Source organism: Sorex araneus, chromosome 1 (assembly GCF_027595985.1).
Source record: "Sorex araneus isolate mSorAra2 chromosome 1, mSorAra2.pri, whole genome shotgun sequence".
Classification (NCBI taxonomy): Eukaryota; Metazoa; Chordata; class Mammalia; order Eulipotyphla; family Soricidae; genus Sorex; species Sorex araneus.
Window position 1 is genome coordinate 339,764,168 of NC_073302.1, and position 23,513 is coordinate 339,787,680.

Below are 23,513 nucleotides of genomic sequence, written 5' to 3' on the forward strand. Positions count from 1 at the left end.
TTTGAGCTATGCACAGGAGCTTGCAAAACTGTGCATTTCCTGACTGGACCCTGCTCACCATCGGCTGGAGCCTGTGTTTATCCTCAGGCTTGGAGGGAGCTGCTTTTGGCACCTTGCTCCCAGCCCTCCCTCCAGACCAGCAGGTTTGTGGGTGCTTACAAGCATGAAGTCTATGAGTTGTGCCGGGGCTCAGTGCTGCAGGTTCCAAGGGGATCATCTCACCAGACACATGCTCTTTAGGAAGACTTTTCAGAAAAGTCTTTGCCTTCCTGGTTGGAAGCGTGTTGGAAAGTACTAATGGGAATAAGTGACTTGAGTCCAGCATGGACATGGCTGGACCCACCATCTAAGAGCATACTGTTCCCACGATTCCCGTGCTGAGACTGCCCTTCTGAGAAAGAGCCTAGAGAAGGCAGAGGAAGAACCCACAAATCAGTCTCTAAGTGGAGCCTCTGCCAGAGAAATCGAGAAAGGCTGTGTCCAATCCTGAGGCAGAGCCATCATTCATTTACCAGATTACCTGGAGACCCCCTAACCTGCCAGGCTCCATCTGGGGTAGGTTCTGCAGCCTGAGCACCGGGTCCTGCCTGGGAGCCTGTGATTTAGACCAGAGGATTTTATGGTCTGAAAATGGCTTTAAAATTTGTTTGGAATTACCCAGAGCACATTTTAAACACTTAAATTACCATCTTCATATTTTTAGTATTTGCAATTTACCTTCCTACAATTCTTCCCTGTCTTCCTCAGCACAGCCCTCCCCTACCCCCGTTTTTTCCTCTTTTCTCCTGCTCTTTGCAGTCTTTGTGTTCTGGGAGATCTCCAGTTTGAGGCGGGTCTGCAGGCCCTTAACCTGGGTGCCTGGACCCAGTCTCCCTCCTCTGCTCTACTACCCCCTTGGCTGGGTTGAGCAGTATGTCCCTGAAAAACTCATCCACTTGGAACCTCCGAATCACTCTTTATTTGGAAATGGGGTCTTTGCAGCTATCATTCAGATGCAGACCCCCTTGGTTGGGATGGCTCCCTACAACCAAGGACTTGTGTTACAGGAGGAGAGGACCCATAGAGGACCCACAGACCCGTAGAAGTCCCAAGTCAAGGCATGCCAGAAGCTTGACAAGGCAGAGAGAGTAGAGTTATTCCCTGGGATCCTGAGAGGAAGCAGAGACCCCTGAACCCTTTGATTTTAGCCTCTAGAACTACGAGACTACCTGTCTCTTGGTGAAGCCATTCAGCTTGTTGTTAGATGTTACTGCAGACCTAGGAAGTGAATTCACCATCCTGACCCACTCTCCCAAATTTCCCTATGTCCCCCAAATGGCTGAGAAAAACCCCTCCATGGGCCCCATCTCTACTCTTGCTCAGGCACTGGAGGTGTTCGCTGGTTCAAAGCTTCTCTCTCTGCAGCCAGTGGCTCTTTTTTCCTTTATTTTGTTGTTCCTAAGTCTGAGCATAAACCCACCAGCAAGGCTGTCAATATAACATGCTGGAGATAACACCCAGAGTCGAATGATATTGTTTATATTAACTTAATGTACACCGAGAACCAGGCCTCCTCGTGCATTCTTACGCAAACAGTCACTCCATAAATGTCATATGCCTGAGTTGGATGTCAGACCCTCCTTGCTGGCTGCCGGGAATGGGAGTAGGCTGGTTGTATTCCCAACAAATCCCAGTTCTTCCTCTACCCTATGTCCATGCCCGAGGGTCCAGAACATTCTGCCATTCTGCTGTCCATCTTAACCCAGGATCTTGACTCCTTTTTACCACTTGCAAAGCCCACCCCTTCCGCACTCATTTCCTCCTCTCCCCTGTCCTGTCTACCTCCCACCCCCACCCATCTTTCTTTTTTTTTCAAGTTGTGAAGGTCTCGCTCTTGTGGGCTGTCAGGGGGTTCTGCACATTTTATACCTGACAGGACCTCTCCCAGAAACCCCAGAGGGAGGCACCGTTAAAGTGTTTTATGTTGGGGAATAGGATGGTTTGTGTGCAATAAAAACCAAAGCCATTGAACAAGCAAGCTCCCGGGTAATTACTGGGACGAAGGAGATAGCTTCCATATGCCGGGTGGGTGCTCAGAGGCCAAGCCTGCATCTGTTCCCTTTGTTCTGTCAGAGAACAGAGCCAGGAGGAGGTCTGACCTCCCGATAAACCCTGAACCAGAACCCTCTGTAGCGCCTTGGTGAGGGAGCAGGGGGTGGGTGTGGGGGGGTCAGAGGGCAGAACATCTGGCAGAAGGGGAGCTTGGTAGGGAGCTGGGCAAAAGCGTAGGGGGACAGGGGTTGGGGCCCAGGCTGCCCCCTCTATAATCAATAAACCCAGCTACCAGAGGAGATCAGAGAACCATTCATTAACGAGCTCGTTAAGTGATTGATAGGCTTAATTTTCCTGTCAAATGTGGACTTCCCTTGTAAACATGTCAATTGAGGAAAGTTCAAGCTTGTCACTTGGATTTATGGCTGGAATAACATGTAGGTGGAAGAGAGGGGGCAGGTCCCCAGCGACCCATGCTGGCTGTGTCCAGGTGCTGCAAGGGCCCCTCTCGTCTTCTCGCGGTGGAGACGACTGTCCCAGCCTGGGGCTTGCACACTCTCGCCTCAGAGGAGCACGGGAGGGCCCCTCCACGCTCTGCCCCTGGAACTCAGCTCTCCTTTTCCTCGCTAGGTTCAGAACGACCAGGAATGAAGGCAAATGGAAGCAGGAAGCCTCAGCAGTGCGACACAAACATGCTATCAGCTCCTCAGTGATCTGGAAAATTGCGAGTGGCACTAGGGAACAAGGTGGTGGGAGCAGTGGGGCACCCGGGGGGGTGACTGCTTACGAAAAAAGGGCGGACCTTGAAGGGCAGCTGCAGTTAGTGGTCTACTGGGTGGTCCAGCAGGGAGCCCGTCGCCAACAGCCCCCTTTCTGGCACCCTGTTAATTCAGGCCCAGCTCTCCTCCCCTCACCCCTCCCTCTTTCCCCAAATGGAGGAGAAATTCTGGTGCAAGGCAGGCAAGCACTTTGGATCACTGAAAAGAGAGTTCAAACTCTTCCTGAGTCCATTAGTGTTATTACCCCAGAGCTTCGGCTAGTCACACAGGCTTCCGAAGGCTGGCCTCCGTCTGCCTTAACTGGCTCGGTCATGGCATTTGACTCAACCCTTGGCAGTACTGAAACTATGTGATCTTGGGTCAGGGCTTTCCGCTGAGCCTGCAGGGATGCCCCTGACTGCAGGGCCTTTGTCTTTGATGCTATTTCCGGCCACAGCAGGTAGGAGGCCTGAGAGGCAAGTCATCGGGCCTGCCTGGGGGCTCAACCCACTAGCACTCGGCTGCTGTCCTTATCACAGGCACCAAAAGGCAGAGAAAGGGAGTTTGGAGGTGAGTGCAGGGCAGAGGTTGTTTCTAAACGTAAAAGTCTGACCCCAGCTGCCCAGATCAAGAGTGTGTGTGTGTGTGTGTGTGTGTCTACATGTGTGAGCACAGCAGGACTTAGCTGGATTATTGCACCTTTAGAGACCCAATGGGTTCTTCTTTTTTAAAAATAATTTATTTTATTTTTATAAAGTTGTTCACAATATTTGATTACATTTAATATTCGAACACTAATCCCACCACCACCACACCTTCCCACCACCATATTTCCATCCTGAACCCCAAACCCTGCCCCCAAAGCAGAACCGAGATAATTTATTTTGTATTACTTGTTATGAATAATCTGCTAAAAATGATCCAAGAAAGGTTTCTTAGAGGAAAGTGTGTGAAGATTGTTGTATTTCCCCAGGAGCCATTAAGCCCTTCTATAGGAGATTAGTATCATACTGTTAAAGGTTCAGCCTTGTGTGCTTATGTTTAACTGTCACTGTCACTGTCATCCTATTGTTCTTCCATTTGCTTGAGCAGGCACCAGTAATGTCTCCATTGTGAGACTTGTTGTTACTGTTTTTGGCATATTGACTATGCCACGAGTAGCTTGCCAGGTTCTGCCATGCGGCGGGATACTCTTGGTAGCTTGCTGGTCTCTCTGAGAGGGTCGGAGGAATTGAACCCAGGTCGGCCGCATGCAAGGAAAACACCCAACCCGCTGTGCTATTGCTCCAGTCTGCTTATATTTACATCTGTATAAATATATTTCCCCCTAAGACTGGTTGCCTTCTACTTTATTTATTTATTTATTTATTTATTTTTAAATTTTTTATTGAGTCACCATGTGGAAAGTTACAAAGTTTTCAGGTTTAAATCTCAGTTATACAATGCTCGAATACCCATCCCTTCACCAGTGCTCATATTCCACCACCAAGAATCCAGTATAGCCCCACTCCACCCCTCCACACCCCTAACCCCCCCACGCCCCTAACCCCCCCACCCTTAGCCCCCCCCCCGCCTGTGTAACTAATAAATTTCACTTTACTTTCACTTTGATTGCATACAATATTTCAACAAAACTCACTATTATTGTTTGGAGAGTCTCTCCCCGAAAGTCAGACCTGCTGAAAAGGAAGCATTAGATAATTTGTTTTCCATTGCTGAGGATGAAGAGGTATGAGGTCGAGTGACCACACTTAGCGGCCTCTCAGTTTTGGGTTTCTGTAATTTAGTATTTTAGTAACTAAGTCCAGAGAGATATCTGCCAGAAGTTGCATCGTTGCCAACTTGTACTTCTCAGTTACATTATATTCCACATATGAGTGCAATCTTTCTATGTCTGTCTCTTTCTTTCTGACTCATTTCACTCAATATGTTACTTTCCATGTTGATCCATTTATATGCAAATTTCATGACTTCATGTTTTCTGACAGCTACATAGTATTCCATTGTGTAGATGTACCAGAGTTTCTTTAACCAGTCATCTGTTTTGGGGCACTCTGTTTTTTCCCAGATTCTGGCTATTGTAAACAGTACTTCAATGAACATAGAAATACATATACCATCTCTACTATACCGTTTTGCCTCTCCGGGATATGGACGATTCTCAAAAAATTAGAAATTGAGCTTCCATTTGACCCAGCAATGCCTTCTACTTTAAACCCCATCAAACCTGGTGTGCTGCTCTTGGTATGTCAGTGATGTAAAGTATGGGTTATCAAGGAATAGATTCCCTCATGGGTGAGACCTGTCCTGAGTGTCTGGAGAGCAGCCGTGAGCATGGTGGCAGTTGAGTTCTGGAGGTTCTCAGCTGCTGGGGCTGGCTCTGTTGGGGTGGGGAGGGGCCTCACTTGCCCCCCCCTCCAGATGTCTGGAATGAAACAGCCTGGTGCGGGGTTTAGCGGCATGGCTGTGGCATCTCGTTCTGTGTTTTCTGAGATTATTATTGAGTCTCTGGATCATGGCAGTTAATGAAGTTATATGGTGCCAGAGGCAGCTTGTGGGTGTGACTACCAAGCTGCCGGGAATAGGGGGAGCTGGAGAGGGGTTAATCCCAATGGGTTCTTTTTTACTCTACCTTTACTCTTTCCACTGTGGTCTGGAAAGACAAAAATGTGTTAGTAGTGACACCAAAGTTCGGCTCATTGCAATGCTGGGACCTCAGGCCTCCTCCCAACTCAGCATCGGAACAGCTGACTGCTCTCCTCATCAGCTTCACTTGCTGCCTCCTGTTGTTCTGTTTCTGGAGCTGGACATTTGGCATATTCTGTAGAGACCGGCTTAAACTCTCAGTATTTTTTTGTTTACTGGGGTCACACCTGGTGGTGCTCAGGAGCGACTCCCAGCTCTGTGCTTGGCATTGCACCCGACGATGCTCAGTGCTGGGGATCAAGCCCCGGGCCTCCTTCATGCACATCACGGGCTCAGCCGTGGAGCTCTCTCTCTGACCCCACTTTCAGGTCTCTTAAAGGTGGACAGCAGCTGGGTGCCTGTGGTAATGCCAAGCCTACACTTTGTTTTGAACAGACCATGCTGTGGTCTGCTTCCACCAGGGCTCTGCAAACATCCCCAGTCCTGCAGAGAACCAGTAGCTCTGCACAATCCTCACAGGGGGAGCCCGGCCTGTGCGTGGGCTTCAGAGTTTTACTGGGCTCGGAATCTCCCTGCCTTTGATTTTGAAGAGGTAAATGGGCTGCCTCACTTCTTAGGAGAGGGCAGGATGCTCCCAAGCAGTGCACGGAGGCCTGCGGGCTCCACTCGTGATTCTCGGCCAACCTGGCTGGTGGTTTAAGAGCAGGAGAACCTGATGCCTGTTGGGCTCTGCCATGTGGAGGTATCCAACCCATTCTGACCATGGGTGCTGGGGACCCTCAGGAGGGCACCCAGAAATGCTTGGGGGGCTATGCAGTGCAGGGAATCAACTCTGGGGAAGGGTATGCTCTGGGCATGTTAATTTTATGAAATTTCAGTATGTTTGGTGTGCTGGTCAGAAATTTGTTCATTTTGTGGTGGGATTTTCCGAGCCCTCAGAGCAGGGAGTGTCTGAAATATTTAGACTGGGATCTACTGCCGCATTTTTCTTCCGTACCTAAGTGCTGGTGCCTAACAGGAGCAATATTACTACTCTGGAATTGAGCCTCTGGAAAGGTGCCAGCATCAAGTTTGGACACATGCAAAAGCCCCGTTGCAAGAATTGGGGTGGGGGGTGGGAGGCTCCTCCTTCCAGACTGTTCTCTTGGCAGGTGAGTGGGCCCTTGCTCCCCTTAATGCAGTTAAGGCCATTGAACCCAGGCCCAGATGGCCTCTCTCCATATTCTCTCAGGTTTCAGCTCATGATTATTAATTATTATTAATATCAAAGTATTATCTATTGTTTATTGAGTACTTAGTGTAGCCCAAGGTATTTTACATATGCTATCTTGTTAATCATCTCAGCAACACTTTCACATAGTACCTCTGGTTATCTTTGTTGATAGAGAAACATAATCATAGCCAGTGCAACTGCCCCAAGGTTAGGGAGCAAAGAACTGCCCAACTTCTGAGACTGTACCAAACTCTGTGGTTTCCCCGATTCATTCTCGTTCCCCCAATCCTCTCCTAAATCTCTTTTGCAGACACATTTCCATAAGCCGAAACTCAGAAGTCGGCGCCCTTGCCCGCTTTCCCGTGTAAGTGTCCTCTTCTGGACTAACCATCTGGATGGGGTGGACAAGTAATTCTTTGCCTGCTCACAGGACAATGGTATGTCTCATTGTGCGTCACCCTAGTATGTCTCTGGAGAGTCCAGACACCTATTTCCAGGGAACAGAAGGCTTTTTCCTTTCCGAGTGGCCGGAGGAAGCAGATATGCCTCATTAACAGGGTACTTCAGCTTTGAGAAGTGGTGGAATATTCCAAAGCATGCAGAATCTCTGGACTTCACAGCTCCCGGGAGTCTTGTATATTCTTCCTTGACTCCATTCTGCTCCCGGGTGCCTGCTGACCCTGCACAGGCCCCTCACCATGGGTGCCCACAACTCTTCTTTCTTTCCTTTATTTTCCCTTTTGGTTTGGTTTGGTTTTGGACGTCTGACTGTACTCAGGACTCACTTCTGACTCAGTGCTCAGAGATCACTCTTGGTGGCTCAGGAATCGAACCCAGATTAACTGTGTACTAGGTAAGCAACTTCCCCACTGTACTTCACTCTGGCCCTGGGGTTTTCTTCTTTTGAGAAAGAGACAAGGAGAAGTGTGCTTGTTTACTCAAATCTCTTTCAACGCTGCCCAGCCAGCCTCGCCTTTGAACACAGGCACTTTCCTAGCAGAGTTGATGCTCAGCAGACCTGTGGCACAGAGGCTGGGAGCTTCTTTAGCTTTCTTGAGACAATCCCTGCCTGTACCAGAAAAGTCCCCAGTGCTGCGGTGATGGCACCTGGGAACCAGCAAGTGAGATGAATTAGAAGCCTAGAGCAAAATATTTGGCAAATGCAATTTAGTTTCCTTCTTCTACTTGCTTAAAATTTGGTGGAACAATTAAATCTTAAAAGTGTCTTGTGAATGCCTTGGGGTCCCTTCTCCTTCAGGTTTATTGATTGCTTTTGATATCACTCACAAGAGCAAGATTTTTTTTAAGCATTTAATAAAACCATTTGGTTGCAACCTAAAAAATAAGTCTAACATAAAAAATAATCTAAATAAATAGGTCCATAAAGAATTACTTGTCAGGCAAAGAATTACTTGTCCACTTCAACCAAAATGAGAGAACAGCTGAACTAGAGCATTGACTCAGCAGAGGGAAACCCTCATATCTCTCGTTATTCTACCAACAACTCCTGTGAATGAAGGTTGTTTGAATTGGGGGCCCTTGCTGGACCCAGGTTATGAATGAAGAACTGGTAGTCATGCCCTTGAGTAATATCAAGGTTATTTTTCTAGAACTGGACTCAGGGGTCAGTATTATATCAGAGAAGGCACTTGTCATGAATGGGTTTGATTCCAGATACAGCATTTGGTCCCCTGTGCCCCACTTAGAGTGATTCTTGAGTTCAGAGCCAGGAGTAATCCCTGAACACTGTTGGGTGTGCCCCTCCCTTACAATACTTTTTTCTTGGGTGGAATAAGGTGGCAAGTGGAACAAGTTTAAAAGCTCTGGTATAGAGTATCCAGAAAGGAACAAAGCAGAGAATACTCTAAGAAAAACTACTAAAGTTTCTCTAAGGAGACAGATGAGGCCCTCCTTTCTCTCCCTACCTAAGCAGAGGTACCTAAATGACTGCATTTCTCATTACTACTGGCAACTTTTTCTGAGTTGGACTTGAACTTTTTGTACCAGGAAATCAAACCAAGTGTCTCACATCCATGGAATTCAGTAGGAAAGGAGCTGTGAAGGACAGAAAAGCATTATATTTAATGCATGTTTTGGACTACATCTTAGTAACAGGTTCACTCCTCCTAAAGGGTTGACTGAGGAGGATGTTGACAGATTCATAGTTTCAGGACAGATGCCTAACTTCTTTTTAAAAATTCAGGTGGTGGCTGGAGCAATAGCACAGCAGATAGGGCATTTGCCTTGCATGCGGCCAACCTGGGTTTGATTCCCAGTATCCCATAGGGTCCTCTGAGCATCGCCAGGGGTAATTCCTGAGTGCAGAGTCAGGAGTGACCCCTGTGCATCGCCAGGTGTGACTCAAAAAGAAAAAAAAATCCAGGTGAACAGTGCCCAATAGGAAAAAACGAAAAGTGTCTGCCATGCAGAAAGGCTGAGGGAGGGAAGAAAACTGGGACTTTGATGGAGGGACGTGGACATTGGTAAAGAGAGGGGTACTCAAATAACTGTACAACGAACCCAATTACGAACAACTGTGTAACTTTGTATCTCAATAAAGTATAAATAAAGTTCTTAAAAATCCATGTGGTTGGCCAGAAAGATAGTGCCAATAGTGTAAAGCATGTGCTTGAGGTCTCGGGTTGATCCTTCACATTACACAGCCCTTCACGCACTGCCAGCTGTGGCCCTGTGGCCGAAGCACCATGTCATGGATGTGAGCATTGAACTATCAGGGTTGGCTGGCTGAAAATCGCTTGGATTGACCCCTGAGTGCTGCTTGGGATCCCCCTCAAAAAAAAGTCCAGTTGACAAATGGAGAGTTCCATCCATATTTCTTAAAGTATCATAACATTGTGTGTGTGTGTGTGTGTGTGTATACACCACACTTTTGTAATCTAATATTTTGTATTGGATGCTTAGATTGTTTCTCTTCCTCCCTCTGCCACCCTCCCTCCCTCTCTCCTTCTCTCCCTCCCTCCCCCTCTTCCTCTCTCTCTTCCTTCCTTCCTTCCTTCCTTCCTTCCTTCCTTCCTTCCTTCCTTCCTTCCTTCCTTCCTTCCTTCCTTCCTTCCTTCCTTCCTTCCTTCCTTCCTTCCTTTCTTTCTTTCTTTCTTTCTTTCTCTCTCTCTCTCTCTCTCTCTCTCTCTTTCTTTCTTTCTTTCTTTCTTTCTTTCTTTCTTTCTTTCTTTCTTTCTTTCTTTCTTTCTTTCTTCTTCTTTCTTCCTTCTTCCCTTCCTTCCTTCCTTCCTTCCTTCCTTCCTTCCTTCCTTCCTTCCTTCCTTCCTTCCTTCCTTCCATTTCTTCTTTCTTTCTTTTCTTTCTTTCTTTCTTTCTTTCTTTCTTTCTTTCTTTCTTCTTTCTTTCTTTCTTTCTTTCTTTCTTTCTTTCTTTCTTCTCTCTCTCTCTCTCTCTCTCTCTCTCTCTCTCTCTTTCTTTCTTTCTTTCTTTCTTTCTTTCTTTCTTTCTTTCTTTCTTTCTTTCTTTCTTTCTTTCTTCCCTTCCTTCCTTCCTTCCTTCCTTCCTTCTTCCTCATTCCTTCCTTCTTCCTTTCCTTCCTTCCTTCCTTCCTTCCTTCCTTCCTTCCTTCCCTTTCTTCTTTCTTTCTTTTCTTTCTTTCTTTCTTTCTTTCTTTCTTTCTTTCTTTCTTCTTTCTTTCTTTCTTTCTTTCTTTCTTTCCTTCTTCCTTCCTTCCTTCCTTCCTTCCTTCCTTCCTCTTCCTTCTTCCTTCCTTCCTTCCTTCCTTCCTTCCTTCCTTCCTTCCTTTCTTTCTTTCTTTCTCTTTCTTTCTTTCTTCTTCTTTCTTTCTTTCTTTCTTTCTTTCTTTCTTCTTTCTTTCTTTCTTTCTTTCTTTCTTTCTTTCTTTCTTTCTTTCTTTCTTTCTTTCTTTTGCAATACCCAGCAGTGTTCAGGGCTTACTTCAGGCACCATGCTCAATTGTGGTTGCTAGTGCCACCATATGGGGTTCTGGGGATTGATGGGGTCGGTCACCTGTCAGACAAGTGTCTTACCTGTGGTACTATCACTCAGGCCCCATTTCCCTTTCTTGACTGCATTTTTAGTGGAGAAAGTAACATAGATTTCACAGATATTCATAATTCAGTACACCTGAAACTTACACTATTGTGCAGTGTTACCTTAGTAAAAAAATAAAAGAATACATAAGCCTATGAAAAAAAATTCCGTGGAAAAAAGCACTTTGAAATCAGAAAACATCATTATCTTATTGATCCGTGTGGGAGAGGAGTAGATTTCCGCTCCACTCGAATGGTGGTGTTCAGAGAAACCTGAACACCAGGCTCTGCAAAAAGGGAAAGGAGTGTCTCCCAGCAAGTGCAGAATGAAGTGGGGGAGGACATGGTGAGAAGCAGGCACGGCTTTGGTGGGTCTGTCTGTCCTGGCCCTGGAGAAGAAGCATTTGCGCTGTGGCACTCAATACAAAGCAGCGATGTATGGTCGGGAATGCAGCACATCTGCCTTTTATAGGTTTGGAATGAAGAATGTTTTTAATTAAGGACTGGAATTGGGGCTTTTAGTCTTGCTGCATGCTATGTACCTGTCAGACCTGCTGGGTGGGAGTTTCCTTCTGACCTCTCACCCCCACCTAAGGACTCCTGGGAGCACCGCATGAACCGTGAGCACCCGAGAAAATCTGAATAGCCGTTTCTGGGGTCACATGTCGCAGCTAGAGTGCCTCCCTCCAGCCTCTGCCCTTGCAATATGATTCCAGGCACCAGCCTGGCTCAGGAAGGAAGGGAAGGTCCTTGTCACTGTTGGCTGTGCCCCCAGACTGTGGGCCCGGGAGGCCTAAGGACCCAAGCAGGCTGGGAAAGCAAAAAAGGAATAAAATTTAGAAATGAAGCTGTAAAAAAAAAGCAGAGGTAATGTTCTGTTGAAGTATTCCCGTTGAAAACTATCCCCCACCCCTACCTCTAAAAAGGAAAAAAAGATCTCGGTGAGAAGAAGGACCATCATTTTGTCATCGTGACAGCTCTCCATTGGAGGCAGCAAGAGGCAGGGAAGCTTGATGGAATCTCTATAAAATTTCAGAAGCTGGTAAGGAAATGAAGCTGCAGTAAGAAGCCACTGATTTTTCCCTTTGACAAGCTAAATGGTCGCTTGAACTTAGTTTCTGGGCTTCAACCCAAGATTTTACTTTTAAAGTGCCTCACAGCCCTCAGGTGCTTCCATTCAAAATTGGGAAGCCTTCTCTCAGTATTGGAGGCCTCTGGGAGGCTGGGGGGACAGTGCAGAGGACAAGTCACTTGCCTTGCTTGTGGTCAGCACTGCTTGGACCCCTGGCACAACAGATGGTCCCTTGAGAACCAGCAACATTGATCCCTGAGCACAGAGGTAAGAGTAAGCCATGAGTACCACTGGGAACCTCCCACAAATAAAAACAAACAAACAAACAAACAATCTCTTGAAAATTCAGGCAAGACTGTGATCTTTTTGGGTAGTTTGAGTCAGGTCTGAGAGCAACAGAACAGCCTGTGTGATGCTACTATGCCATTTCCAGCTCTAACTTCCTGAACTTTTTAGTGTGTGTTGGGCGTGGGGGGCAGGGGGGTGGGGGAATTACATCTGGCAGTGTTCAAAGCTTACTCCTGGCTCTGTGCTTAGGAGTCACTCCCAATGGTGCTAGGGGGCCCATATGGTACACCAGGGATAGAACCTGGGTCCGACATGTGCAAGGCAAGTGCCCTACCTGCTGTACTATCTCTCTGTCCCCATCCCGCTCCCTGTCTGGACATTTTTGTGAATTGTCTTGGGTAAATTCTTATTCCTTTCTTTACCACCTTGCAAAATCCTGTTTCAGTGCTTGAAGATTTAAGTACTGGTCTTCAAGGTAAGGGCTAGATTCATACCTTTTTTAGGTTCTAAGTATGAACTTCTACTCTTTTATGGGTTAGTAAAAGTTTTAAAAGTCTTTTGATGTGGCATTAAACATTTATGGGCTGATGTTACCCCCTCTAGATGTTATTAATTAAACATTTAAATGTTTATCAAAGTTGAACTCTTTTCTCTCTGTTTTTTCGCTGCTGTTCCCTTTTCTGCCCCCTTTTTCCCTGCTTACCCCTCTCTCTTTCCGGGTTCTTGCTTTACTAGGCCCTTAAACAAGTGTTTGGCTATAGTTTGGACAAATAGCTCTATGTGAATTTTCTCTTCACAAGACAGAAATTATTGCTCCTCTGCCGTGTTTCTGCCTTCCAGCCGTCTTTCTCCTCCTGTCTCTTTTTCCCATTTCTCATTCGCAATTCGAGGAGTATCACTTATCACTGGTGTTCCATCTCCTTCTCAGCTCTGATCTGTCATCTGTTTCAGGGCAGGGCTAGATTGTACTGTTTGTGTCACTGGTGGTCTACAGCACAGTTCCTGGAACCTGGAAAATATTCAGTGAGTGTTGACAGATACTGAGTTCAGAATGAAAGAGTGAAATGAATGAGGGGTAAACCTTGGTAGATTTCTGGAGTCTTGGTGAAGTGAAGTGAGTTTTGCCAATCAATTAAAGACCTGTTCCTTTCCTCCTTCTGATGTGGCTGAAAGCAAGGACAGCAGTGATAATATAGCCCCCTCACATAAAATGTTTATATGTGTCATATTATTGAAATACAAAAGCAAATATATATATGTATATATATATCTCAATGGTAAGTTGTTTACAATTCAGAAAGTTGCTGAACAAATTAAACTATATTGGTTTCATTTTAGTTATTAGACTAATTGCATTTCATTTATGATTATGTAGGGGAGATTGTTGACTGATTTTTATCTCTTTTAGTATCAGGCATTGCATTATAGCCAACAGAAATAACCATTAACATTTATTGAGCACTTACTATATGTGCCAGCCAGGCTTTTAAGCACTTTCCATATATTAACTTATTCACTTGATACAACAAACCTATAGGCAGTTCAGATACGATTCTAATTGATGCTACTATCTTGCATAGCTGCAAATGAAAATTTTATAATATCCTATGAGCAATACAGTTGGGAAGATGAGCAATACAGTTGAGAATATGGATAGTAATGCAGTTGGGAATATGAGGAGAGATATTGAACAATTGTTATTTAGTGAGAGTATTTGTCCAATCCATACAATCACAGATCAGTTTGATAACTTAAGAAAAATGTTGACATCTGGACTCATAGACACTAAAATACAGGCCTCAGTTTCATCACTGTGATGTCAGCACGCAGAACAGAGCATCATGGGGAAACCAGAAAGAGAAAGCCCCTAAACTTTCTCAAGCAGATTCCCTGTCTGACAGGAGGGCACTTTTGATGCCACATTGATTCGTCGGGTTCCAGAGATGAAGGTGGGTTCCTTTGTCTCAAGGACAGAAGGAAGAGTGACTTTCTGAAACTTCCTTCACTGAACTCCTAGAAAGGATGTTAATTTGCTCTTTGCCATCATTTTTAGGTGATGACTCTTACTATTAGGTAAAAATCTGGGGGTTGTAAGATCTATCAATTCAAGGAAGCTGAAAGGCCTTGTTTTCTATTCTTGCACCAAATTAACATTTTCAGACAGAGAAGAAAGGAGGTCACCAGGGCACCTGACATGTAATGGAAACTTAATATGTGTTTGTTGAATGAATCAGCAGATTTCTCTCTGTACTACTCAGGCTCTGTGGTAGCAATTTGCTATCTTATTATGTTAGGTTCACACCCTATTAGTATTTATTTGGGTTAATATAATGCAATTATAATTGCATTATATTATAATCATATCTGTAGCTTTCAGATCATGTCAAAAAAATAAAAGTTATTGAAACACCAGCACTAATGTAAAGTGATGGAAAATTGTTAATGTGTTGAAATGCTTGGATTTAATTAGGCATGAAAAGAATATTGGGCAACAGGAGTAGAAGAAAGCGGATCTGTGGCTTCTTCTGAGGCTCTTACTTAAGTGCTCAGAGGCTCAGAGATGCCTCACCCTTGAGTTCTCTCTGTGATAAGGCCATAGTCCTGTTATTTTTTCTTGAAATGAAGAACTATTTGGGTGTATCCAAATGGAAGAGTAAGGTTGAGAATGGAAGGAGACGAGATCTAATCCCACCACTTTCCTACGTGCTTCTGTGATGTAGGCAGGCCTGTAACCTTCTCTGGGGCCTGAAACCTCAGAGGTACAATATGAAGGCTGCACTAGATGATTGCAAGATCCTGTGGCCTGCTATTATGGTTAATAATACTATGATACTTGGAGCATAAGCTGAGCTCTGAGGCCAAATTTCCTTTCTCTTCCTCCTAGAGCAAATAGCAAAGCAGCCCAGTGGCCCCAAGGATCAGCCCTTTAGCACTATGAAAACTGCATGCGGCCGGCGGTCCAGGAGCTATGGAACTGGATCAATCTGGTGGCTTGGCAGCTTGATCAGGTTTATTTGTGGAGCTGCGCTGTTTCTATGTCGGACGGTGTTGGGTGTAACTGCGGGCTGCTGTGTCTTCAGGCAGAGGGGGGGATCTTCCAGGCCCCATTCTGAGAAACCTCTAGAGTTTTCTGTCCATACCAGACTAGCCTATTAGAGAAGATTCAGTGGCATCATGCCCCTTTACTAAGCTACACAAGATTAGTAGTGTAGCTGGGCCGTTTTCTTGACGGAAAGGTGGCAGGTATGGGCGGGGTGTAGGGGTGCGTTGCTTTCCAGGGGCTGGGTTGGAGGGGTTGAGGAGGGACGCATCTGTCCCCCATTCTGAGAATGTCCTAGAGTTTTCAGCCCATCTACTGGTCCCACCTGGGAAAATTTGGCTGCTCGTGTTTTTCTTGAGGTTAGTTTTGCAGCCAGCACCTTCCTATGTCGGAGGGTGTCAGGTCTGGCTCTGGCTGCTGTGCTGTCAGGCAGAAAGGGGAACTGGTGAAGGGATTTGGGCAGGGGTAAAATTCTGGAAATGGAACCAAGAGGAAAGTATAGACTAAGGGCCAGCCCCTATTTCCTAGTGGTGTTCTCTTTGGCGATATCAGAGACATATGGTGACGTTGCCACCCTGTATCTGTCCCAGAATGGGCATAGGGCATAGATGATCTAGATGGCCTTGTCCAATATTTGGATTCTTTGGTGTCTCTGAAGCATTAGCAACCAATGCACATTGCTTGGGGTTTGTTAGGTACAGTGCCAGTGGTTGCAGCTCGGAGGAAATAATTAACACTTATTTCTGAGGAGAAGCTTCCAGCCAGAGCCACACTTGTGGTGGCGCATACATCTCACAAAGAATTGTTATTTAAGCAATAATCCTTGAGAAATTGGTCGTTACCCGCATTAAACGACTCAGCCCATTGCCAAGGATGGTTAACGCTCTAATAAACTGGTCATTAACTGCAGTAACAATGAATTTCGAGGGGATTATTGCTATTATAAACCTTAATCAATGGTTTATAACAGCAATAATGTGGTCCTTTCTCTTAATGGTAAGTAGGGCAGCTTGCACCATCGCCTTGAAAATGTTTTTGTGGTGGCTGGTAAGTCAGAGGGGAGACCTTGACAGTGCCCCCGTGCCCCAGAACACACCAGGGAAGGCCAAATACCCGTCAGGGAGTCCTGGTTGGCTGTGCTCTGTCCTTGAACACATTGTCCTTGCTCTGGCCATGCTCTGTTCCATCTTGGGGGTGGAACAAGGAGTGGAGATTCTTTGGCCCTGATGGCTCCTTCACGTGGGAACTCCAGGGCTTGCCTGTCCTCCGCAAGACCTGGGGTGGATGATGGAACTCGGTGTAGGCTTTTTCCTGGAGAAATGGATACTCACCTGCTTGTTTAGCAAGATGGATATGCAGGCCTTGGAGAAAGGACACTGGACGTGGGGTGCAGCCCGGCGCTGCTCCATCTCTCGAGGTGAATGTGGACAGATGATATCATTTTCTTCAGCCTCTGTAAGACAGAGACTGGAATAAGTAATTTCTCCAGACCTTTGCTGGTATAAAGGTGAGAATGCTGTGGTTCATTTTAATAACATTCAAGTCAGTATGTCATTTCAGAGCAACAGTTTATATATCACTGGGTGTTTTTCTTAGTCTTTTTATTTTATTTTATTTTTTAAGTGAACCCTTGCAACAACGTGGTTTATGTGATCCAAGTGGCCATAACCACAGAGCTAAGCCAAGGTGGAGCTGGAATTTGGATATAGGGAAGGAGCTTAGAAACTGCTCTTGTTCCTCATCCCCTACTTCCTAGGAGCCCCCTCTTCACTGTACAACTGTTCAATGTTGAGTGGATGAAGTTCGTTTTTATTCTCTCACGTCACTGGATACTTTCCCTAAGGGAATGTAAGACGTTTTTCCAGTCTGACATTGCTGAGAATGCTTGGTAAAATGGACATTGCAGTAGGTTTGGGGAGCAAGGGCTTCTGGGAATTGTAGTTTCTCTTTCTTTATATTTGAAGTGAAATTTTATTTTTTGTATTTTAGGGTCACACCCAGTAGTGCTCAGAGCTTACTCTGGCTATGCGCTCAGAGATCAGTCCTGGGGCTTGGAAGGCCATATGGAGTGACAGGGATTGAACCCGGGTCAGCCATGTGCAAGGGCAAGTGCCTTATCCTATATACTAATTCTCCAGTTCTAGTTTCACTTTTTTTTTAACTAAAGGAAAGCGAACATGTATTTAGAAGGATAGCATAATGAACTTTCATTACCAGTTTCAATGGGTGGTTATCAATTTGTGTCTATCTTATTTCTTCCAACCAGCTCCCCCATACCCTCCATCCTGGATAATTTTAGAATCAATAAACCACTTCCTCTGTTGTCATGTCAGTATGCATCTCTCAAAGTGATAAATTCTTAAAAAAAATATTTGCAATACTGCTACCACAATTAACCATAATCCCTTAATACTGTTAAGCAGTCAGCTCTCAAAGTTCCCTGTCTCTGAAATCCATCGGTGTTTTCTTCTTGCTGCAGCCTCCATGGACTGGAGGTCTAAGGCAACCACAGGCTGGTCCTTGGCAGCTCATTTGAAGTTCTCTCATGGTGTTTTCTCTCTCCACCTCTGTCTTCAGCTGGACCAGCTGGACCATCAAGACTTCTCCTCTGTTGTTGCTGGTAGTGGGAGAGGTGTTGCCAGGTGGTTGAAAGGCTTCTCCTTGGCAGAGCATCTTCCCGAGCTCCATTGTCAGTTCCGTTGCCTTTTGACAACTCCTGGGAGGACCCAGAGACCTCGCCAACAGCATGCCCTTCAGAGTTTTACCTTCTTTCCATCTGGCACATGCTAGAGAACAGATCCATTACAAAAACCAGAACAAGCATGAGTCCAGTCCCTGCCAGGAAAGCTGTCTAGAGTGGGAAGTCATCATGGTGACTTGTCTCTAGAGAGGAACAGAGGAACAGAGGGGTTGCTGGCTCTGCTGGTGCCACCAGTGGATGGTGATGCTTGTCAAAAGCTGGCCTCAGAGTAATTGGACCAGGTTGAACGAACTCATTCTTTCCTTCTGCAGGTCAGACAGGCATAACCCCCAGGTGGACCAGCTTCTGTTTCCTCCAATGCGAAGTGAGAAGGTGGCAAATATGCCCCATGAGGGTACACAAAAAATATTCAGGGGATTTTTAAACTTTCCATTTTCTTTTGGAATTTTTGAAAATCTGAAATTGAAGCTCTTTCACGGTATTTTCTCTCCCCGGTCTGTCTTTAGTCATGCAGAGAGGAGGGCCCAAATGAGGGCCAGTGAGTGTCCATGTGTTCAGAATTTGGAAGCTAGGGTTTTGCCTAACTCTCCTATGTGATTCCCATCTTTCAGGACAAGGAAGACCAATCTGTCAGGGAGGTCTTGGGTCAGTGCCTTCTGGACCAGGAACTGACCCTAACTAGCTTGGCTGGGACCCCTCTAGGTTTTCCTGGAGTTTCAAGTTCTTTTCTGCAGATGAATTTGATAAGGTGAGTGATGCTGGGGAGGTCTTGTGAGGGGATAGTTTGTATATGTCATAGGCCAGAGTGTTGAGGATTGTGTTGGATATTGAAATAGGGACATTCAAACATTAGGGAAAACCACCAAATACCGATTTATTTTTTCCTCTTCAGGACGTTTAATTAGATTGTGGACCTATTCTTGTTATTGGTCCCATTCTTGTTATTCTATTATATGCTACAGTACAACTGCTACCCAGCTGGAGTTGAAGCATTTGGGCATTGCCTCCTGTCAGTTCACTGCTCAGGGTTCAATCAGGGGCTGGGGGGGTTTAAGCCTTACTTCTTTCTTTGAGAGTGGGGAGTTGGGCCACTCTGGTCAGTGCTCAGGGTTTAGGGATAACTCCTGACTCTGTTCAGGGATCACTCCTGGCCAACTTGATGGACTATATATATATATATGGGATGCCAGGGATTGAACCTGTGTCTGCTATATGCAGGGTACGTGCCTTACCCACTACACTGTTGCTTAGCCCCCAAGACCTTGCTTCTTTACCTATGGTTTGAGGTCCACTGTGGGCTGGAGTCACTGAATATTGGGGGTGGGGATAAATATGGTAACTGTCAATGGTTTCTGAACACAAAGTGAGCAAAAATGAATTAAAAATCAAATGCATAATGAATCAGAAGTGTTCACGGCAGAGCTGGCCCACGTTGCATTTCTCAGTTGAAAAGAGGAAGTGAGTGAACAGAGTCTCAGAAGCCCTGGTTGGTGGGTCTGCAGCTTCCCATTTGCTGGAGAGTCAGGGTCTAGGAGACTCTCCTTCCCCAGGCCCCGGTCACATCTGGCGGGGGTCAGTCTGGCCAGGCTGCTCCCCAGAGACCAGCTGAGTCACCCATCTCCTGTGTCCTCTTGTCCCTGCTGGTGCAGAGTAGAGCTAGTGAGGCCGGGGCAGGCAGTCGTGGGGGGCCGGAAAAGACTGATCTAGAATAAACGGAAAAGTTTACTCTGTGCGGCACTGAAATAAAAAAGCTCATTCAGAAAGTTAATGATTTATTTTATAGTTTCATTATCAGGGTCACATTACTCAATAGCATTTCAAACATGTCATTTGTACAAACTATGGTAATTAAAATTTATAACATACTTCATCAGCAGCATATGAATCTTTTAGCCGGCACTCTGCTGTCATATAAACAGTGTAATTTCAGCTGCAATTCACCCTTTATTGGCTCTCATTTGTGATTTAACAGCCATCAATGACTGTGCTATAAAGAATAAATTAACCATCCGTAAACCTTACGGTGACAGGGACAGTCAAATAGACTTGAATGCCTTCCGCCCAGCTCTGGAGCCTCAGAGAACAGGTGAAGGCCAGGTAAGCCCCAGGCCCTCTGCCCAGGGGTCTCTGGGCTCCTGCAGTGGCCCTTTCCCACTGACTTGGCACCCCACTGCCACCCAGGACCCTCTAGCTGCCACAGCCTTGCAGGGGTGTTGGCTTTTCTGCTTCCTGAGAGGGAGATAAAGAGGAAGAAGCAACCCCTTCACACATCTGTTTGGGATGCTGATACCCAAGAAGAGACCTTTGACATTGCCTACCTGTCATTGTCAACTGAGAGCAATTGGAAGTGTGGGGTGGGGGGTAGATGCAATGAGTGGATGGGAGAACAAACTTTTCAGGGGCCAGAGATGCTAAGTCCTGCAGTGGCAGGATTTTTCTTTTCCCAAATACTTCTAGTGCTTGCAGGAACCTGGTAAGTTCATGTTCTCCTGCATGGAGGAAAGAGCAGGCCGGGCTTTGCTGCAGGCTGGCCTGGAACTGGAGGGAGACTTAGGTGGAGTTGTCTAAAGGGCAACTCCCAGGCAGGTCTGGCTGGCTCGAAGGGAGTCCCAGTGAGGGTGGCCAGGGAACGTTGCTTCCCTGAGGGTTCTGTTCCCGGGGCCTTCTTGGAGCTGTGGTCACGGCACTCTGGCTGAGCCCCATGGCTGACACTGCACAGCTCATAAATGAAGTGGATTGGATTTGTTACTGAGATGTCTCCAAGGAGCCTGGGTCATGCAGGCCAATAAAATTGGCCTCATAAATTCCTCCTGACATGCAGGATTACTCCAGCCTGCTGAGGTCACCTTCCTGCCCTGATTTATCACCAGCCGATGGGTTAATAATACTGTTTACTGAGTGTTCCCTCCATTTCCCCTCCCCTGCTTGGAGCAGATACCGACCAAAGTCTCTCTCTGGAAGGTGTGGTAGATGGAGCAGAGGTGGAGAGGAATACGGTGGGGATTGGAGTCAGTGCTCTTTTAAAGCAGTATATGAGCAATGTAGATACACATATATGCTTACCAGATCATATATACCTACCCTGATGTCTGCATACACACATATACATATGTGCAATATATGTATGCATATACATATTAATTTTAATTATTTTAATTATTTCTGTGAAGCCGTTCTTTTTGGAATTTGTAACTGAAGAATGGAGACCGGAGATGCTTTCAACTGTCCTCTGGCGGTTGTCTATTTATATGCATGCGTGTGCTTCTTAGTATCAGTCTCTGCCAGAAACTTTATCCATTCTGGTGCTGATATAGAGAATATGGTAGACATGATTGTCCTGGGCTTTTCTTCTTATTGCCTAGAGGGTGTGGGTGACAGCAATTCAGAAAAAGTCTTACATGGATTCCAAAGTCCCTCCCAAACTGAATTCCTCTGTTCCAACTTTTGACCATCAATAAGCTTTCAATTCTGGTTCCTTTGCTATAGTTTGGTTCAGGGAAATAGGAAAAAAGAGAAAAAAGAAAAATATTAGGCTTAATTTGTTTTTATTGATGATTTTTTTGTTTTGTTTTGTTTTGTTTTGGGGGTTATACCTGGCAGTGCTCAGGGCTTAGTCCTGGCTTTGTTCTCAGGGATCACTCCTGGTGAGGCTGCTTCAGGGGGTGCTGGGGACTGAACCCAGGTGAGGCACATGCAAGGCAAGTGACTTCACTTTGGATTATTTCTTCAGTCCCCTATCACTTTTATTTTTAAATTGTTGCAGTTCCAGGAGTTTCACTGGGGGAGGTGGGTCTGAGCTAGGGATTGAACCCAAGGCCCCACGCACAGAAGGCATATGCTCTGCCATAGAGCCATGAGTCTGGCCCTCAGGTTGAATTTAACTTGTTTCCTATAAGGCAGGGATGGTTCAGTGGCTGAAAGTTCCTGCCTTGCGAGCCAAGAACACGTGCCCATGCTCTGTGCCTAGCGCATGCCCAAGGCTCTGTTGTCTGCCCACCCCCACCCGGGTCCCTGACAGTGTGTGATCCCAGCACACAGCACATATGCGAGAGGTGTGTAAGTAAGATGTGTAAGTAAAGATGTGTGAGCACTGAGACCAGGCTAGAGAGCACCACGTGAGCACAGCAGCATCCTCTGAGAGTCTTTCAACCAGAACGTCTGTGCGCTCCACAACTGAAATGAAAATAAGAGGGACCCTCAGCCAGCGCAATAACCCATATAGGAGGGAGGACCCCGCCTCCATGCAACCCCAAGTCATCGTAACCACAGTAGCAACAATGGGCAGGGAACTGTAGAAAATAAATATATTTTTTTTGGGGGGGGAGTGTCTCCTATAGACAACAAAGAGTCTGAACACAGTCACTGGGAATCTATTTGGAATGTTGGAACTATTTGGAATCTCCTCCTTCCTCAGCAGCAGCTCTGTGGCTTAAAGCTGCAGATTTTCCTGGTGGCCTGTGCTCCAGCTCAAGTGCTGATCCACAGAAACCAATGGGAATGGACATTCCGATGCAGCCTGCTCATGCCCAACAGCCGAGGCCAGCAGGGAAGCCTCGGTGGCCAAGTTCTAGGTGTTGCCTTTCAATCAATTAGCAAACCACTAGGGAGCAAGCTTTCTGTGCATTTTAACCTCAGGAATTAGTCTCTGCCCTCAGAGCACTTAGAACTGATAAAAGAATCAGAATGAGGGGCCGGAGCAGCGGCACAGGGGTAAGCTCTTGACTTGCGCAGGGCCACAGCACCCCCTAAGGTTCCCCGGACCTGCCAGGAGTGATCCCTGAGTGCAGAGCCAGGAGTAAGCCCTGAGCACCTCCGGCTGTGGCACCAACATCAAAAAAGTAAATAGATAAAATAGATAAAACTAAAAACAGAATGGCTGTGTGGCTAAATTGGTGGCAATAGAGCTACAATGAACTGGCAAGAGGTGACGGAGTGCTTGAGGCAGTGAAATGGATCCAGAACATGGTTTGGGACCTTGACATTTGTTTATTCTAATCATTAAACACTTCTAAAATCTAGCTTCTAGCCAGGGCTTCCAGCTGGTGGAAAACTCTTCCGGGTTGGTGCCTCATGACCCTCTGCAAGTGACCTTTGTTTTCTCTCTTGCCTCAAACCCTTCTGCACCTGGGCTTGTGTCCAGCTCAGCTGATGAGCCCCAGGAGATGTTGTAGAAGGCAGAATCACTTTCCAGGCACTGGCCCCGTTTGGGCGATATGAAGGCTGAGGAGGCCCAAGGAGTGAGGTGCAGGCAGCTGTGCAAGAGATGCTGCTGCCAGTGGCCCACACTGGCCCGAGTAGAGCCGCCGCGCCCACAGCAACCAGGATCTGCTTCTCTTCCCTGGTGCCACGGTGGCCAGGCTCTTGTGGGGCCTGCTAAGCTATTCTCAGTCCCCACCAGCCTTAGAGGAAAGGAGCGGTGGGCTGGGGATCTGTCAGCTGGAGAGTAAGCCCATAGATGCTAGCTGGGGCCAGGGCACAGGAATCTGTGACTTTGGTCCTGACCAGTTCCTGCTTCCCTCTGCTTCCCTCTCTGGTCAGAGGCCCCAATCTTACTTGGCCTATTGCCTGCTTTTCAGGAAAAATATCACTCAGTGCTTCCTTGGAAATCTACCTCTTTATACGTGAACAGGTGGGAAGCATGTCCCTCAAGTGCACTGGAGGTTGTTGTTGGTGCTACCATGTGCAGGAGAGGGTGGTGAAACACTTTGGGAAACACCAAGGAAGGAAGAGGACAAGGATGCCCAGGTGATG